Source organism: Lissotriton vulgaris, chromosome 1_1, assembly GCF_964263255.1.
Source record: "Lissotriton vulgaris chromosome 1_1, aLisVul1.2, whole genome shotgun sequence".
NCBI lineage: Eukaryota > Metazoa > Chordata > Amphibia > Caudata > Salamandridae > Lissotriton > Lissotriton vulgaris.
Window position 1 is genome coordinate 1,298,087,970 of NC_141685.1, and position 13,457 is coordinate 1,298,101,426.

The following is a 13,457-nucleotide window of genomic DNA, read 5'->3' on the forward strand; positions in this document are numbered from 1 at the left end:
ACGCTGTCACCAGAAGTTACGTCACGACAAGAAGTGACGCCACGAAAGGTGTCTTGCTCCATCGGACTCATTGCCTCCCCTCGCTCACCCCTTACATCCGATTGCATCTGAGAAGCCAGAGCGTGAGCAGCGTGCTGTGAGCTCCGATCTCGCCCCAGAGAGGCCAAGGAGTGAAGTCCAGCTGTTTGGCATGGGGACGGCGTCCACCCGGTAAAATAAATGAGGGGACGCCGTGTGGTACCCCGACTCGAGCCCTGCTTCTCGCCCTCTGCCTTTCGCCCTTCTCGCCCCCTTGCACTCGTCTCCCCCTCCGCTTTATACCCTTCTCCACATTTGCCTTGCACCCTTTTCTACCTTGCACCATTCTCCCCTCTGCCTTGCACCCTTCTCCCCTCTGCCTAACACCCTTCTCGCCCTCTGCCTTGCACCCTTCTCGCCCTCTGCCTTGCACCCTTCTCGCCCTCTGCCTTGCACCCTCTCCCCCTTTCTCAGTTCTGCCCCTCTGCCTTGTACCCTTCTCCTCCTCTGCCTTGCACCCTTTTCTACCTTGCACCCTTCTCCCCTCTGCCATGCACCCTTCTCCCCTCTGCCTTGCACCCTTCTCCCCTCCGCCTTGCACCCTTCTACCCCGGGTGCGGTGTGTCCATTGGGACGTAGGGACGTAGCCCCACTAAGCCCATTGGGCCCACCGCACCGTTGCGTTGTCACTGAAATAAAAATAAAAATATAGAATGATCGCGCTACCCGCTGGCCGGGAATCCGGGAGACGCCCGACTTTTCCGGAGTGCGCAGGTGGTGGTGGGGTGGATGGGGGGGGGGGGCTGGGCCTGCTGCACCTTGAGTGACAGTTCACTCAGCTGCAGTACTGCGCAAGTGAATGTTTGGGCAGAAACTAGCCCGAGCATGCGCAGATAGTTTCCCTGCTGAAGTCCCCCTTAGAGAGAGGACCAGGGGGCGGGCCACAGCCCCTGGGGTTCTAAAGGGCGACTGGGCGAGCAGTCATGGTGCCCCCCTAGCCAATCCTGGCGCTGCATGCAGCGCCAGGATTGGCTGGTCCAGTGGTCCACGTGCAGGCCAATCACTGTGTGACTTTGCGCCATCCGCTACCGTAACATACATTAAGTACATATGTCACACTGTGTGTGTGTGGGGAGGGGGGTTCGCTTCTGCCTCCCAAGCAGCATAAGACGCTGCCCTCTTCAGTGACTATCAGCGCATTACAAAATGAGCTCGCATGGGTGAAAGCGGGGATTCCCATTTTGGTGTGAAGTTGTAGAAATTTATACATGACTTTGGGCTCAATATGTATGTTCCGATTTTGGTGTGAAGTTGTAGAAATGTATACATGACTTTGGGCTCAATATGTATGTTCCGATTTTGGTGTGAAGTTGTAAAAATGTATACATGACTTTGGTGTGAATTTGTACCATCAAAACTGCAGGGCCACACCAAAGGGGAGCAGATGTGGTCTGACGGTTAGCGCAGCCGACTTTGGTGCTGTGAAACCAGGTTTGAGCCTCTTATCGAGCCATAAAAATGTATACATGACTTTGGTGTTAAATAAATAGCTGTTTTAAAAAACAAATAAAAATTATGTTCCGACTAAGGTGTGAAATTGGTGTCGAATAAATACATGTTTTAAAAACAATCATTGATGCTAGAGTACAAGGTTCGAGACTGGTATTGAACACTGACAAGCTGTGTGCAAGTTATATGGTCATAAAAATACATGAATGATGGATGGATGCAGGGTGGGTGCATTAATGATTGTTGGGTGGATGGGTGCATGGATGGATGCATGCATGATGGATGGATGGATGCATGAATGATGGATGATGGATGGGTGGGTGGATGGATGGATGGGTGAATGCATGAATGAATGATGTATGGATGCAGGATGGGTGGGTGGATGGATGGGTGGATGCATGAATGATGTATGCATGGATGCATGGATGCATGCATGATGGGTGGATGCATGATGGATGGATGGGTGGATGCATGAATGAATGATGTATGGATGCAGGATGGGTGGGTGGGTGGATGGATGGGTGGATACATGAATGATGTATGGATGGATGCAAGGTGGTTCGGGTTCGCTTGCTCTCTGCGGTGCAATATGCAAATTAGTTTACGCCTCACCACTTTCAAATGTCACCTGTTCTACCCTCCGCCTTGCATCCAAGCATTGGCATATCCAATAGGTCTCGCCTTTGGGACCTTATAAGAGTTTAGGCATGCAATAGCTGATGTTGTTGCACCAAAGATATTGTGCTGCATAACTAAATACTTATAAGGTCCCAAGAGCGAGACCTATTGGCTATGCCAATGCTTGTTTATCCTTTGTTTCTGCCCATTCAGATACTTTAGGCGCTGCATGTCCACAGGACCTTATATGTCCAAGACTGACTTTATATTACCACCCCGTTAGTTAATTGTGTAAGCTCTTTTGAACTTATGAATAAAAGTAGTGCGCTCAAACCATCTTCAGCAGCGAGTTTGTATCAACCTTGTCAATAAAGCATTATGTTGTTGAATTGCATAGACGACGTGTGAGGGTAAACTTGGACTGTGAGATTGGTAGCCGTTTGTTCACCTCGTTCGGATCATATGGCGGCCATCTTAGAACAGTAGAGTTCTGTTTCGAATATGCAGTAAACTAAGTAATGACGCCAAAATTAGACAACATATATCACCTTAAGCAAACGTACTGTGTCATTTTGGAAAACATATTTTTAAAAAGACGGAGTTCTGGTTGCTAAAAATACCTTAGGACCGTTAGACGTTGTGCAATTAGTAAAAAAGTACAATTAAAACAAAGCATTAGTAAAATAATTGCAACCTCCTGAAATGTTATTTGTTGTTGTTTTAAGAATAACGAGTTTACTGAATCATCCAGTACCAGGCAATAACGTTATTTTGCTCTATCGTATGGGTTGCTGTTTTGCGCATGCGCTGTAAGCCTTGTTCCAGCGCGCGATCTGAATCTGATTCCTGCCTGTCTAAGGTGTTGAAGTCTTGAGCTAGAAGCAGAAGCACTCTGCCCCTTCAAGGTCTGTATCTCCATTGTTATTGTCACGCACCGTTCATTAGGGCGTGATACATCTTGTCTGAAGCTTGCAACATAACGCTGTTGAAAAGGCAACATTCGGCTTTGGCTGTCAGCTGACCCTTTGAAGTATATTCCAAAGAGGGGGTAGCGAAATTGCGAAACATATGTCTGAGAGAAGGTGTCCCCAGTTCTCGTTGATGACAATCTTAGGGAGAGAAGTTTAAGTCACCTGCACTGCTGACAATTGGATCTTGTATAGTGTGGTTTTCCGTGGAATGTGCACGTGTGCACCCCTAGCTCCTGGGTTGTTTTCCGGCCATATGATCAATTATATTTATAAAGTTGCCTCCTTACCCCCACACTCAATGCTAGGAGCCGCTGTGAGTTATGAACTTATTTATTTATATCTGACAAAGTTATCACAAGCATAAAGCGCCGAGCGTCTAATTAGTGTGAGCTCCGGTCGCCAACTGCCAACTCTCCGTTTCGCGCCTTCACTTTCCTGCCGTTTGCGCATGCGCGCGCCTTCCGCTCTCGTCTACGGCGTGACGCGTCATCGCGTTCACGCTCGTAGACTAGAGCGCACACCACATATCTCCCCCCTTTAACACAACAAAGATAATAACACCAGTCCCAGTTCTAATGTCCACTCATTTCAAAGTCTCTATATCTGGAGGGCACTGTGACTGCTCTGCCACTGCGGGTGTACCTTACCGGCATGTTCTCTTCCGCCTCTCTCTCACCGTCTCTCTGATCTTCTCTCTGTACTTCGCCTGTAGGGGTATAGTCCCTGTTGGTAGACTCTGTGGTAGGATTTTCCATTTCTCCGTCATCTCCTTCTCCTTCCGATGGTTCATTTGAGTTGTGCCCAATGGGGGGCCTTATTTCTTCGGACCCCACCTGTATCTCCTCCTCCTCAGTCTTGGGCCACGTTACAATCCTGTTGACTCTGGCCATGCGATCTTGGGACCACACCTTGCCGTCACTGAGGAGGGCCGCCCTGCCTCGCACTTCCTTGACCTGTAAGGGTTGACTATACTTGCTTTCTCCTTTCTTTTGTAGGGTGGGAAGCTTGACCCTGACCCATTCTCCTTCTTCCAGCTCTGTTTCCTTCGTGTTGCGTCGTTTGTCGTACTGGGCGGCATAAATCTTCTGGGCCTTCTCAAGGTTGTGCTGTACCACCGCCGGGGACCACTTGCTGGTGATGGTTTTCTCCCTCCACACTACGTTGTCCTTGGTGAACGGGAGTCGGCCTCTTAACACTTGGAAGGGGCTGTACCCCACCACCGTGGGGGTGATCCTGTAAGCCCATAGCATGCTCATTACTTCGGTCTCCCAGTCTTTTCCTTGCGAGATGGCTGCTTGTATGGAGCCCATAAGCACGCGGTTGAACCGCTCTACTTGGCCGTTACATGCTGGGTGGTAGATGGCTGTGTGTTTTGACTCAATCCCGTTCCTCTTCATGAATCTCGTCCATTTGTCCGAGACGAATTGCGGTCCGTTATCACTAAGTATGGATTTGGGTATTCCTTCTCTTAAGAACAAAGACGTCAAGAACTTCAGCACTGTGTCCGTGTCCATGGATTCTTGTATATCGACTTCAGGCCATTTAGAATACTTGTCTATGACTACACACAGGTATTTGTTTACTCCTCTGCTATCCAGTACGGGCCCGAGTATGTCAATAGCCACGTTTTCCCAGGGGTTTTGTGGGTCCTCGAACTTTCCCAAGGCCGGTCTGAGGGGTCTCAGTATTTTGTCTGCTCCTTGGCACTGTCCGCATTCTCTCACTTGCCTTTCTATTTGGGCATCCATACCCGGCCACCAATACATTTGATTGACTCGTGCCTTGGTCTTTACGATGCCCAGATGTCCTTCATGTAGTTGTTTCAATAACCTGGGTATCAGGACTTCCGGTGGTACTACCCTTTCTCCTCTGTATAGGAAGACCCCTGAATCACTCAAGGACAGTTCCTCTCTCATCTCATAGAACTTCCGCACCCCATCTGCGAGCTTCTTCTTGTCCGGCCATCCAGACGTGAGGTGTCGTTTTATCTCTGCTTTCTCCACATCTTGTTCGTAGGCAGCCGCCCATTCTTGACGGCTAATCGTCGCCTCATGGTCTTCCATGCTTGCTACCATCTCCTCTTTGTCCGGGGCCGTCTCCGGCGCTTCCTCCATTGCTGATGCTCGGCTGAGGTAATCGGCCACCCTGTTCTGAGTTCCTGGCAGATATTCCACATCATACGTGTAATCAAGTAGTTTTAGTGTCATTTTTGCTATCCTTGGGGTCGCAGTGTCGTGGCCCGAAGACGTCAGGACCTTGACCAGGGGCTTGTGATCCGTTTGGAGCTTGAACCTGGTGCCCCAAATGAACTGTCGAAACTTGCCCATGGCCCATGTGACTGCCAGCATCTCTTTTTCAATGACACTGTACCTTTGTTCCGTCGGGGAGAGAGCCCGTGAAGCGAAACTGATGGTTTCCATGGATCCATTCTCCCTCTCCTGTGCCAATACTGCCCCTAAGCCTTTGTCGCTTGCATCCGTCGTCAAGATGGTGTTGCTTGAGGGGACGTATCCTTGCAAGGGAACGGCTTGGCTGATGCAGTCCTTTACTGTTTCAAATTCGGTTTGCGCTTCCATGTCCCATTCAAACTTCGTCTTGTCTCTGATGAGTTGACGCATTCTGTGCGTTTTGGTAGCAAAGTGTCTCACGAACTTACTATAGTACTCGGCCATTCCGAGGAATGACCGCACTTCCTCCTTGGTACTCGGGGCTTTGGCATCCTTGATGGCCCTCACATTCTGTTCCTTCGGGGAAATACCGTGTGTTCCTATCTCGTGTCCCAAATACGTGACTGAGGGCATCCCGATCTTGCATTTGCTCCACTCCGCCGTTAAGCCTTTGTTTTGTAACACTTCGAGGACCCTGGTTAGTTTGCTGTCATGATCCCCTTTGGTGGAGCCCATTACCAGAATGTCATCCTGGAAGTACTGTACTCCTGAGATGTCCTTAAACAACCGATGCATCAACTTTTGAAATACGGCCGCTGCTGACGCCAGACCAAAGGGCATCCTGCGGAATTGGTAACACCCAAAGGGCGTGATGAAGGAGGTGTACTTTCTACTCGTCGGATGCAGCTCTATTTGATGGTATGCCGACGTGAGATCTATGGTGGAGAAAAGGTTGATACCTTTTGTTCTTGCCAGCATCTCATCAATTCTGGGCAGGGGAAACTTCTCAACAATGAGGCATTTGTTGAGTTCGCGGAGGTCCACGCAGAGACAAACCTTCCCATTTGGTTTCTTGGCCACCACTAAGGGGGACAACCACTCCGAGCTGTCCACAGGCTCTATGATGCCTTGTTTCTCCAGTCTCTGAAGTTCCTGTTGCACAGCTTCGCTGGTGGATATGGGGATGTTCCTGACTTTGTGCGTCACTGGTATTGCCCCCTCCTTGAGGACTATCTTGTGGACAAATTTGTCCAGTTTTCCCACTGAACCCTCGAATACCTTGGGGTAAGCTGATTTCCAATCTTCTCCTTTGGTGAGAGGCCACTCGTCCGTTAAGAGTATCTGATCTTTTCCACCGGGGTTGAGTATGATCCCTAGATCTCCTGCGTCTCTCCATCCGAGTACCGAAGGGCCCTTCTCTGCAACGTACAATGTGCAGGTGGCTGATCTCCCTCTAAACTCGAACGTGAAGTCTCGGCAGCCCACCAAGGGAATGGCGTTCTCTGTGTATGAGATGGGCCGGATGTCCGGCGGGAGTAGATCTGGTCCAACTACTGGTGCGAAATCTTCCTCCCATATGGATCTTTGCACTATAGTCCAGGGAGAACCTGAGTCGACTGCCACATGTACCTTCACTCCCCCTATGAGCATGTCCGTGCGGGGCTTATCTCTGCGTTTTCCTGCCACACTCAATACTTGATCCTCTAAACATAGCACCATTTCTCCATCTTCTTGATCATCTTCCTCGCTGACCTCCGACGTCGCTGATTCCACACACTTGACGGTGGACTTCTTTCCCTTCTTGCGGCATACTTTTTCAAAATGGCCGACCAGGCCACAGAACGCGCATCTGGCGCGAAACGCAGGACATCGTTTATCCTGAGCAGAGTGCGCTGCGCTGCCACATCTATAACACAAGAATTTGCTGTCTGTACTGGGGCGGCTCGTCTGTTTCCCGGTCCATTTGGTCTCCCTCCTCTGTTCTCCGTAAGATCCTTTTTGTTTGTTGGATGTTGAGGCCTCATCTATCTTGTTAACCATCTGTTTCTGTGTGCTTTCTCTTTTGGCTGCGTCTGCGCAGCGTTTCGACATTTCTGCCTTTTTCACCATAGCTATGACATCCTTGAGTGAGGTCTCATTCTGTGCCCATAGTTTGTCCTGGACAGACCTGTTGGTGGTATGCCTAACTATCTGGTCTTTAATGTACTCGTCCTGTAGAGCCCCATATTGGCACGTGATGGCAAGACGTCGGAGGGCAGCCACGTAGTCGTCTATGGACTCGCCAGCCTCTTGCTTCCTTTGTTGGAAATTGTAACGGTCTATGGAAACACACACTGCTGGGCGGTAGTGGTTGTCCAGATCTTCCAGTGCATTTTTGAAGACGTCCGTCTCCGTTGCACCCCTTTCCTTGGGCACGATGTTTGCGAACACCCTCACCCCCTCCGGGCCTAGATTGTGGAGTAACAATCTCTTTTTTCTTGCCGGGGTGTATTCCTCTCCATTTTCGTCCTCTAATGCCTCTATGTAGTTCTTAAAGTATTCCCTCCAATCCTCCCATTTCAACTGGGGTTCCCCTGGTCTGGGTAGGAATGGAATGGGGGCCATCAGGGCTGAAGCTTGGTTTGCCATCTTGGCCTCGCCTCTTGGAGCTTCCGCTTGGGCTCTGGGTTCGTTGGGTACACTGGATGCACCTGCACTCCCTGCTGCGTCACTTTGGCTTCTGGGACTACCTGGAGTGTTATCCCTTATTGCCTGCGTGGGGTTGTCTGTTTGTACCCCCTCCTCTGGCTTTGGGATGGTGCTTTTGGTTGCCAGGTTGCTGGGTTATAGGCTCTTGTCCCTTGGGCAGCACTGACCTGATTCCTTGTAGCTAGTATCCTGGCAAGTAGTACTGCTGCGCTGCTGCCACGCTCTGTGCTTGTGCAGATAGATGGTTGCTGTTCTGTCCTGCTAGTTGGTGGAGGGCTGGTGAAGGATGAATGCTCTGTTCCACTGTGCTCGGATGGTGTTCGTTTCTCAGCCTCGTCGCCAATATAAAGTTGCCTCCTTACCCCCACACTCAATGCTAGGAGCCGCTGTGAGTTATGAACTTATTTATTTATATCTGACAAAGTTATCACAAGCATAAAGCGCCGAGCGTCTAATTAGTGTGAGCTCCGGTCGCCAACTGCCAACTCTCCGTTTCGCGCCTTCACTTTCCTGCCGTTTGCGCATGCGCGCGCCTTCCGCTCTCGTCTACGGCGTGACGCGTCATCGCGTTCACGCTCGTAGACTAGAGCGCACACCACAATATTCTTCCAGTTATGTGCGTCTTAGGGCTGATGTCTAGTCACCGAGAACTCTACCTGAGGCCCGTGCCCCCTCAGTTTCTGGTGTTCAGCCCTGCCTGTTACTGAATATGCTGGCAGCAGATGAAACGACACAGGTGACTTTTCGATGTGCTCATACCTCTTGTTTTCATTAGAGGCACTGCATCCTTTAGCGAGACGCACGTTTTCATCCATACTTGGAGGGTGCCACGGGGAGATCAGTTTAATTGCTTTTATATGTCCATAACTTTGCAGTAGCATTGCCTATTTATTTGGCTTGCAAGCTGCTGTTGAAATCATGAATATAATGTAACTGATGTCAAGCATAACTCGGGTTACAAGAAAGCTGAGTATTGGAAATTAGCATTTTTATCACCCAGATGCCTCGTGTCAATCCCCTAGCTTAAGGAATCAGTGCATTTTGATACTTATGGTCTCAGTTTAGTTTTGCTGACACCAGTGGTCGAAGTGCAGACCCCCCAGGATATAGCGGCATGGATTAGCAAATTTAGCGGCACAAATATGGAAATTTAGCGGCATTTTTGCGGCACTTTGTTTTACTCCTAATCATTCATTTTCAGCATTAAAACAATGGAAACTGTTTTAGCAGAGTATTCCACTTTGAAATAGGTCCTGTGAAGTCATTTCCTTTGATGTCCCTTCCACTACCCCAAGCATTTTAGTGAATTGACGCCCATGCTCTAGTTGGCCATGTAACCCCCTCACCTTCCATGTCCAATGTGCCTGTATTGCATGCAATCACTCACTCATAGAAACAAAGTCATCAACTTCAGAAGAAAATGTACTGTCAGGGGCAACAAGTGATTGGGGAGAGGTGTCTGAAGCTACTTCTGGCGACTGTAAAATTAGTATTACCAGAGAAACGTCTACACAATGGTAAAACAAGGAGAAACCATTTTACTCAGACACTGCACAAGTAAAATGCAATATTTAAAAGGCAGTAAAAAAATAATTATGCATTCTTCAAAAAGATATAATCTGCAAATGAGGCCAAACTCCCCACCTCCTTAATTTTCGCTGGCACTTATGTAGAAATTGCGGCATTTTTACAAAAGTGCCGATTTCGCAGGCACTTTTGTAAAAATCGCTGCATCTTTACAAAAGTGCCGATTTCGCGGCAAATCGCGAAATCCTGGAGGGTCTGAAATTAGAGAAAGTCTGGGAACTGTGATGCTGTGTGCAGTGGGGGAGGCGAGAGTGAGTGTAGGGTCGTGGTCAAAGGTGTGGCTGGAAAAAACAAAATAATCTGTAACTTTTTTCAGTCTTTCACCTTCAGGTAACTACATGTATAAAAACGCACAATATCTCCCCCCCCCGTTTGGTCTGTAACAGAACGCACCGTGAACATGTAAGTAAATATTTTAAACTTGCACTACTTAAAATATAAGAGAGGCTGCTACAAAATGCGTAAAGTTTTAAAATAAAACTGTGCGTTCAAAATATAGTAAAAACTAGACTGTGCATAGTGCAAAGTTTTTTATAATTGTGCTTTAAAAGCACACATTTTACACCTTAGCTGGTAGCTCCCTTACAGTAGCTCTCAAAAAGAATAAACGTGTGTCATCAGAAAGTGATCAATGAAAGCTAATCCCGGCTTCCGAGAACCCTTTAGATTTATAGATTGACCAGTTGTGAACATTTACATTTCCTTCAGGCTGCAGGCACCCTGGCAAGAATGCTTCTTTAGCTGCCTGTGCCTCCCTCTGCTCTACAGCACAGGAGAAACCGTGCTTTAAAGGTGAACGCATTTCAACTGTCAGAATCAACCAACCTGGAATGTTGTCTTTTCACAAAAAGTAGGGTAACTGTTTTTTTTAACTTAAAAAGTATGGGCACGTCGTGCCCCTCAGATCCCCTCCCACTTTGACCACTGGTTGAAACACATGGATTAGCACGTCTGGAAACGGCTTTGCAAAAGGAAATCAATGTTGAGGCATGGTAACATGAAGCCACCCAGTAGCATTCTGTACATTATCTTCAACCTCACTTGGCCCTTTAAAGTTTTTAGGTCGCCTCCTACCAGTCAGTGCAGCTGTTTGGTATGTGAAAGACCTCTTGAGGCCTTGCAGAATGTTGACCTGGGAATGCATTCCACTCGTGGCTTCCTATTGACTTTGTGGTTTGCTGGCTTTATTTGTTTAAGGCTGTGCAGCTTGATTTTCTACCTCCCCATGCTAAAGACGTGTTTATTTCTATGTTTAACTACTAAACAAGCAGTCAGAAGTACTTTTTTGGTTCTTTTGTCACCATTGCACCCAAAGTAATACATAGCCTAAAGCAACACTGTAATAAAAGCTGAACGTATGGGAGTTTTCTGTCTACCTACAACTTATATTACATTCAGCGCATTTATATGGCCCATTCTCAGTTTTTGTATGGTCCTAAAATGCTTCTGAATCTGGACACACTAACACTTTAGCAAGGGCATCCTCCATTCTAAAACATTAGCATGTTATAAACACTATATAAATACTTATCATATGGTATTCCCTACCCAGCATTGGCACAGCCAATAGGTCTCGCATATGTGAGATCTTTTGGCTTTGTCAATGTTTTTTAGCCATATTATACAGCAGCAATAGCTTCAGTGCATCCTAACTGAAAAAAGCGCTATAACACAGACAGAGCTGGCTGTGTCAAATATTTTTTTTACATGACTTTTAGCCATTTGCAGCATAGCTGAAAAAACATTAGCAAAGCCAATACATTTCACATAGACAAGACCTATTGGCTTTGCGAATGCTTCTTCTCTCTAAAATACCAGACCTCCATTTTGGGCTTTAAGTCTCAGTGGGTATCAACCTTGAGAAGTCAAGGCAAGCTCTCAGGTGCTGAAATAAGTTTAGAAAGAAAGATACATTTAGTGAATCATCAGTCAGTTCCATTTCTTTATGTAAAACGAAGAAGACTTATATTTGCACAAGGGTTCAGTTAGTAAAATTATAGCTTAAATAGGTTAATATGCTTTCCACCAATCATGGGAGCAGGACCTAAATGCACACATTACAAAGCAAGGTAGAATAATCATGGGTTTTTACTACCTAATATAACTACACAATGCATACCTACACAATGCATATCTTACACAATTCATATCCTACTTTTGGCTTGAAAAAATCAGAAAACTATTGGCAGCTGTTTTAAATTTAGTCTGCTTATCTCTTTATTTATTTATTTTTTATATCTTTTTATTAAACATAAACATTGACATTCAGCAAAGCAGATGGCAATGATACATGTGGCGATTACATTTAGGCATCATTAGAGCTGGGGCAGATATCGATTGTCGCCAGGGCTTCAAGGAGACAATGGTTCGTCCTCCGAGGGGATCACAGGGGCCACACCGATATCTCCCCGGTAGGCATTCCACTTACACCACACAGTGGACCACTTTTCAGGGCATCCTCGTGCCACATAGACCGTTTTCTCCCTGAAAATGCACCAATCTAAGTTATTTTTTCAGGAGGCCAGAGTCGGTGGGATACCCACCCCCACAGTTGTGCTATATCGTGTTTGTTCAGAAACAGGGAGGTCCCACTGGTTAACCACAAAGGTGGTTAGAGTTATTCTGTAGGTGCCCAGAATCTTGTTTTTTAGCAATACCAATCACACAAAAATATCTTACCAAACGTAAGATATTTTTGTGTGATTGGTATTGCTAAAAAACAAGATTCTGGGCACCTACAGAATAACTCTAACCACCTTTGTGGTTAACCAGTGGGACCTCCCTGTTTCTGAACATTACTCCCCTGTCCCAGATCTGACAGATAAGGGGGCCTCCTTTACTTTTTACTATATCGTGTTTGGCCACCATTGCGCCCAGAGTAGCCCAGGGCCTCTTCATACCCGTCAAATCAGTGGGTTCCCACACATTATAGAGACATCTTTTAGCCTCCGGGTGAATGTCTTTATGCAGTACTTCCTGCATTACCTCATGTATCTCCCACCAATACTCTTGTATCTGCCCACATTCCCAAAATATGTGCAGGAAGATGCCCACCTGACCACACAGTCCTCTGCAATCCCGCCCGCCCCTTCCCCATATAAACCAGTTGGGGCTCATGCAATATTGTAAGTTGGACCAGTCGTAGCCGAGCGGAAATCGCCACCTCTCGGGGCGAGGCCACTACCTCCCTCCATTCCTCGTCATCAATCTTAAGTCCATCTCTTTCCCAATGCTCACATAAACGTTCAAGAGGATCCGGGTATTGTTAATCAGATTTTTTATATGGTAATGAGATTGCTTTCTGAAGCTATCCATTGAGCAATCTGGCTTCCAGCGGTGAAGACTCAGGAGGGACGGTGCCCTTCTGCAGGGTTGTGACATGAGCATGGCGAATCTGCAGGTAGCAGAAAAAATCTGAGCCGGAGACTCTGTTTATCTTTTGATGAGAACATGTTTACTGTTGCACCAGATGCAGAAGTGGCTGCAAGGAAAGCGGTCGTACTGAGGGTGTCAGGTTAGTGTGACAGGTAGTAGATTTATGCAACTGGGAGTGATTGGGTTGTAATTGGCCTCAGACGGTGAAAACACAACTGTTGAGGGTGGGATATGGGTGTGCAAATGTAGGGGCTTTTCCGGAAGTCTGGAAAGTCAGGGGTTCCTGGGCACAGATTGTATCAACTAGAGCCATTTACCACTGCTATTGTATGCTGGGACGTCACCCTACCATTGAATCCAGAATCCAAGTACACCGGTTACAAAGACAACCATTCCAAGGCTTAATCTGAGATGTGTTATGTTAGAGACTCGGCACTTAATAAACAAGTAATTATCAGTACATTGCTGTCCAGTTAGTACTTGCAGCTAAGAAAACAAGAAGTGCTTTCACACTACACAAAAT

The 13,457-nt window shown here is 47.2% G+C and overlaps 1 protein-coding gene across 1 annotated transcript in view; it reads left to right on the plus strand.

Annotated features, from left to right (window-relative positions):
- Positions 1-2,943: 2,943 nt before the first annotated feature.
- AAAS (aladin WD repeat nucleoporin) overlaps positions 2,944-13,457 on the plus strand; it is a 414,919-nt gene continuing 404,405 nt past the window's right edge. Inside the window, exon 1 of the mRNA XM_086936522.1 lies at positions 2,944-3,050. The gene's annotated coding sequence lies outside the window, so the exon portion shown is untranslated. The remainder of the gene's footprint in view (positions 3,051-13,457) is intronic.